Source organism: Wolffia australiana, chromosome 1, assembly GCF_029677425.1.
Source record: "Wolffia australiana isolate 7733 chromosome 1, ASM2967742v1".
Taxonomy (NCBI): domain Eukaryota; kingdom Viridiplantae; phylum Streptophyta; class Magnoliopsida; order Alismatales; family Araceae; genus Wolffia; species Wolffia australiana.
In genome coordinates, this window is record NC_135835.1 from 7,086,316 (window position 1) to 7,092,921 (window position 6,606).

Sequence of the window (6,606 nt, forward strand, 5' to 3'; positions counted from 1 at the left end):
GAGCTGCACACAACCGGAGCTGCCAGCAGCCACACACGTGCATAGGCGAGCTCGCACGCCCGCGCGCAGGTAGCCGCCTGCGCACAGGCAGCAGCCCGCACGCAGGCAGCCCACAGGCGCAGACGCTGAGCGGCGAGCTTGCACGCCCGTGCGCAGGTTGGCGCCTGCGCATAGGGAGCAGCCCGCACGCAGGCAGCCCGCTCGTGCAGACGCTGAGCGGCGAGCTCGCACGTCCGCGCGCAAGTAGCCGCCTGCGCACAGGCGACAGCTCACACGCAGGCAGCCCACCCGCGCAGACGCTGTGCGGCGAGCTCGCACGCCCGTGCGCAGGTAGCCGCCTGCGCACAGGCGACAGCCCGCACGCAAGCAGCCCCGCATGCAGACGCCGAGCAGCGCTGCTCGCACACAGGCAGCCCGCGTGCAGATACACCCGCAGGGTATTTGTTCATTTGCCCCAAAGGGCAGGGGTGAACCGTTCAGTAAAGAAATTCTTTACTGATGATTATGCTTAGTTAGATTTTATAAAGAATACACTACAGGATTATACTGAAGATTATTTAGCCTATCTTTACACTTGAATATTGAAATCCAAACGTGGAAACTGAGTTGAAAAAGAATTGATATCGTTTTACCTGCTCCCTGTGGATTGACACCTTACTCGCCCTAAGGCTGTGAGGTTATAAATATTTTTGCATAGGTCAATTCCTCACACGATTTACCAGTCAATAACTAGTAAAATACACCATAAATTGAGCTTATCAACTGGCGCCGTTGCCGGGGAGCACGGTTTTACAATAGCAATTTTTTATTTTCTTTTCAGTCATTGTTGGTTCATTTTCGTAAAGCTGGACGAGTGGAAAATCCTCAGCTTGTTGTCCTTCTAACATACTTCTGAAGTCTATGGTAGTGACAAGGTCCAAAGCCAGAGAGAGATCTGTAGAGAACGCTGCGCGAGACTCCACTCCAGAATCTACAGTCACACAACCAGAAAATCAGCAGGAAAACATGGCAGAAGAAGGACATCAACAGCATGAGAGAACAAGAACCATGTTGGACAGATCAACACCCTCCGGAAGCTTGAGGCAAACGGATGTAAATATGAACATAGGTGAGGGTATCATGTTCAGGTATGACAATGCATTGATACAATCCTTACCTGAATTTAATGGATTGTCTGCACAAAATCCCTTGGAGTTTCTAGATGATTTCCATATTAGATGCTCTTCCCAAAATGTTCCAGGTTTATCTACAGAGATTTTAAAATGAAATATTTTCCTTTGACTTTAAAAGATAAAGCCTTCTCATGGTATCGTAATTTAGGAATCACCTTCAACTCTTGGGAAGAGATGCAAGGAAAACTTCTACAGAAATTTTACCCTCTCTCCAAGACTCATTTCTATAGAAGGGTGAGGCATTTAGTGAAGCTTGGGAGAGGTTCAATGACCTGTTGAGGAAATGCCCTCATCATGGAATTGAGCAGTGTCAATTAGCCCAAATTTTTTATGAATCTATGTCAGATTTCATGAAAAATAAGGTCAATTTAGCCACCGGTGGCACATTTTACACTGCATATGAGGACGAGGTGTTTGACATTTTGGAGAGAGTTGCAGAAACTGACCTGCAGGAAATCGGAGCAAACCAGAATGGGAGAAATCTGCAACCAAAGAGGGCAGGAGTGCTGCAAGTCAATGCAAAGGAGGTGGAGCTGCAAGCAGGCCTTAAGGAAACAAACCAGAAATTGGAGGAGCTCACCTCCACGTTGAGAAATATTTTCCTTAACCATTCCCCAAAAATTAAAGCTAAAATTTGCTCTCTCTGTTTCAGTAGAGATCATGAAGATGGAGCTTGTCAGTCCATGGAAGAGGAGGTGAAAGCATTCAACCAACAACAACCATGGGATGGACAAAAGAAGACTAGCTTTCAAAATGGAGAGAGCTTCCACCAAGGGAACAAGCCTGCATTTCAGTCCCAATTTCAGCAGAAGCAGCAGTTCCAACCTAGACCTCAGCAGTAGTACCAGGTTCCCTCTCAAACTCAACTTGATTTTTCTACACTAACCCCGGTTATTTCCGACATGATAGAGAAGCAGAATCAGAAATTGAGAGCGGAAATGGAGATGCAGATGCAGGTGATGATGGAGTTCCAAACAAGGCAAATGTTGGAATCACAGGAACAGATGAGAAAGCTGCTGGAAAGCCTAAATCTAGGAACTGCTGAACCTCAAGGTACACAATTAGAACCTAACTGCACATCTAGTAGTTCCCTACTAAAACCATGATAAATCCATGCAATCTACACCATGTACAGCATTCCATTCATGATGAGATGAATAAGGAAGATCCTGAAGTTCTAGCAATCTTAAAACTGAGAAGTGGAAGAGAACTTCAGGACCCTTACCAGAATTCTGCAGAGACATCAAGGAAGGAACATGAGCAAAGTAGAGAGGAAGAGGAACCTTCTTATGCGAAGGAGCCTCTATCTTCTACCCATACTCATGACGTTCCTTATCCCTCTGCCCTAAAGAGAATAAAACCTGTCCTTGACTATGAAAATAGGTTGCTAGAAAATTTTAAAAAGGCCACTATGACTGTTACTGTAGAAGACATGCTTAGGTGTGCACCCTCTTTAAAGAAATACCTTAAGGATTCTTGCACTACTAGAAAACCTAGGGAAGTAGTGAAACTTTCAGAAAATGCATCTAGCATTTTGAATGCCATCCCTATCAAAATGAGAGATCATGGAGCCCCTTTCATCACATGTGAAATTGGGGGAAAAATATTTTCCAAAGTTTACTAGATACCAGAGCGAGCATAAGTATCATTCCAACAGCGTTGTACGAGGAGTATGGATTTGGAGAACTAGAGGAGATCCATATGGACCTACTCCTAGCTGATGGGACGGTTAGGCAACCTGAAGGCAGGTTGACTGACGTCATGATCAATGTAGAAAACTGTGAAATCCCAGTAGATTTCATAGTGACTGATGTAAAGATATCGGGGAGTATTAGCTTAGCTCCTATAATTCTAGGAAGACCATTCTTAGTCACAGCAAGGACAATTATGGATTGGAAGAAGGGGACTGTAGAATTCAAGATTGGAAAAGAGAGAGTTCAAATTGATATATCAAAAATGATGAAGTGCCCCTTAGGAAGCAACGAAGAATTAAATTTGTGTTCAGAGGATGAAGGAGAGGTGGAAATTGTAAGGGAGTATTTATCGCATGTAGAAGGGAGAGAGCTAGATGATGAGATTATGGACTCTCCTTCAGTTGAGGTAGGCCTAGAGTTAAAACCTTTACCTTCATCCCTCAAATATGCATATTTGGATGACAAGAAAACTTTACCTGTGATCATCTCTTCATCACTTACTAAAAAACAAGAAGATGAATTGCTCAAGGTACTTAGAGAGCATAAGGAGGCCATAGGTTGGACGTTTGATGACATTAAAGGAATTCCATCCTCGATTTTTGAACATAGGATCTTTTTGGAGGAGGAAGCTAGACCTTGTAGAGAGCATCAAAGGAGGCTTAATCCTTATATGAGAGAAGTCCTTGAGAAGGAAATATTGAAGTGGTTGAATGCAGGAATCATATATGCTATCTCCAATAGTAGATGGGTAAGCCCTGTACACATGGTTCCCAAAAAGTCAGGAGTGACTGTAGAAGTGAATGAAAAAGGAGAAGAAGTTCAGAAATGCTTAACCACTGGATGGAGGGTATGCATCGACTATCGAAAGCTCAACAAAGCAACCAAGAAGGATCACTACCCACTACCCTTCATGGATCAAATATTGAAATAATTGTCGTGGCAGCAATTCTTTTGTTTTCTTGATGGATATTCAGGATATAACCAAGTGAACATCCATCTTGACGATCAAGAGAAGACTACTTTCACCAGTCCTGTGGGCACATACGCCTTTAGGCGTATGCCCTTCGGGTTATGTAATGCACCTGCCACATTCCAGCGATGCATGAATGCACTCTTCTCCGATCTAAAGGGAGAATGTTTAGAAATCTTCATGGATGATTTTTCCGTCTTTAGATCTACATATGAGAACTGTCTCCTAAGTCTCACCAAAGTATTAAAGAGATGCATTGAATCCAACCTCGTATTAAGTTGGGAAAAATCTAATTTCATGGTGCACGAGGGAGTGGTGCTGGGTCACATGGTAAGCAACCGTGGACTGGAAGTGGACAAGGCCAAGATCGAAATCATTCAGGACCTTCCACCTCCAACCAACCTAAAAACCCTTAGAGGTTTTCTTGGCCACGTTAGTTTCTATAGACATTTTATTTTGGACTTCGCTAAAATTTCTAAACATCTTACTAATCTTTTATCGTCTAAGAATAATGATTTTGAACTAACACTAGAAGGTAAAAATGCATTTTATACTTTGAAAGAAGGCTTGGTGAATGCGCCTATCTTGCAAGGGCCCGATTGGACCCTTCCTTTTGAACTAATGTGTGATGCTTCTGATTTTGCTGTAGGGGCAGTGTTAGGTCAACGAATTGATAAGAAACCAGTGGTCATCTACTACGCTAGCAGAACTTTAGTCGACGCACAATTGAACTACACAACTACAGAAAAAGAACTGCTGGCAATTATTTTCGCATTAGAAAAGTTTAGGTCTTATTTGCTAGGTAGTAAAATTACTGTTTTTTCTGATCATGCAGCTATTATATACTTATTAGCAAAGAAGGAGGCGAAGCCTAGACTCATTAGATGGGTGCTCTTATTACAAGAATTTGATTTAGAAATTAAGGATAAGAGAGGATGTGAAAATGTAGTTGCAGATCACCTTTCTAGGATTTCAGACACCCAACCTGAATTGATAAATGATGAGTTTCCTGATGAGCATGTTCTAACGGCACAAGGAACATCGGTTCCTTGGTTTGCACACATTGTCAATTTTCTTGTTTCAGGAAAAATTCCTACAGGTTGGACATCCCATGAGAGGAAAAAGCTGCTGAAGGACAGTAGGTTTTATTTTTGGGAAGACCCGGAATTATTTCACCAAGGGCTAGATCAAATCTTGAGGCGGTGCGTACCCAAAAGTGAGCAACGAAGCATCTTGGAATTCTGCCATGCAAAACCAGGAGGAGGGCACTACTCGGCTAAGGTAACTGCCCATAAAATTGTCGAATCTGGTTTTTTTTGGCCTACTCTATTTCAAGATGCACAGAAATTTTATAATAATTGTTTAGCTTGCCAAGCCTCCATAAATATTAACAAGAGAGATCGTATGCCCTTACAGCCCATCCTACAGTCCTAGAGGTAGAAGTCTTTGATTTGTGGGGAATAGATTTTATGGGCCCTTTTCCTAACTCTAATGAATATGAATATATCTTGATGGCCGTCGATTATGTGTCCAAATGGGTAGAAGCCATTCCCACAAAGACCAATGACAGTAGAGTAGTGACCAATTTCATTGAAAAAAATATTCTCTTTAGATATGGATGCCCACGAGCCATCATTAGAGATGGAGGTTCTCATTTCACTAATTATAACTTTAGAACTCTCCTTAAGAAATTTGGTGTACACCATCGAGTCACTACCCGGTATCATCCTCAAGCTAATGGTCAAGTCGAATTGTGCAATAGAGAGGTTAAAAAAATCTTAAGGAAGATAGTGCGTCCGGATGGGAAGGATTGGTCTAGGAAACTAGATGAGGCATTATGGGCCCATATGACAGCCTACAAAACAACTCTAGGAATGTCCCCGTTTTGCCTAATCTTTGGGAAAGCCTGTCACCTACCCTTAGAGTTAGAACACAAGGCACTTTAGACTATTAGGAAACTCAACTTGGCTTTAGACCAAGCCGGCAAACAAAGACTCCTTCAATTGCATGAGTTGGAAGAACTCCGGAATGAGGCCTACGAGAATTCAAAGATCTATAAGGCCAAAATGAAAACATTTCATGATAAAAGCCTGAGGAGAAGAATATTTGTAGAGAATCAAAAAGTTTGGCTTTACAATTCAAGGTTGAAATTATTTTCGGGCAAGTTGAAAACTAGGTGGGATGGCCCCTTTATCGTACAAAAAGTTTTTGAAAATGGCGCAGTCACGATTTTAGATCCTCAATCGCAAAAACATTTTACTGTTAATGGACAAAGACTTAAGCCATTTCTACGGGAGGAAGATTTGCAAGGACCTATGAATATTCATCCAGATCGTCCTCCTAATGATAGTAGCATGATCTAAATGGTAATTTAGTTTTGCTTCTGCTTTCTTTATCTTGCCTTTTATTCTGCTTTTGTTTTCTTTGTTTTTGTTTTCTTCGTCATGTTGCAGCCTTACTTATCCAAGCTCGCCTACACCACAAGATGGACAACTCAAGTCGCCAATTGCAGCTCTCCATTCCTTGGTTTGGTCTCTCTTTCTCTTTCTCCACTTTACTTTCCGTCATTTAGGAACATGCCATTTTTATGGGGGGGGGGATAGAGTCGCATGAACAACTGCTCTGTCATCTATCAAATTTTTTTTGTTTTGCATGTACCAAACCATGGATATTTGATGATCTTAGGAGATATTCAAGCAATGATAAACAATTCTGAAAAATTTCTCAAAAATCATTCTCAATCTAAACTTTCTATGGAAATTTTTTCACA

The 6,606-nt window shown here is 42.1% G+C and overlaps 1 pseudogene; it reads right to left on the reverse strand.

Moving 5' to 3' along the window:
- Positions 1–1,386: 1,386 nt before the first annotated feature.
- On the reverse strand, positions 1,387–1,473 carry LOC144714364 (small nucleolar RNA R71; annotated as a pseudogene).
- Between the last annotated feature and the right edge of the window lie 5,133 nt (positions 1,474–6,606).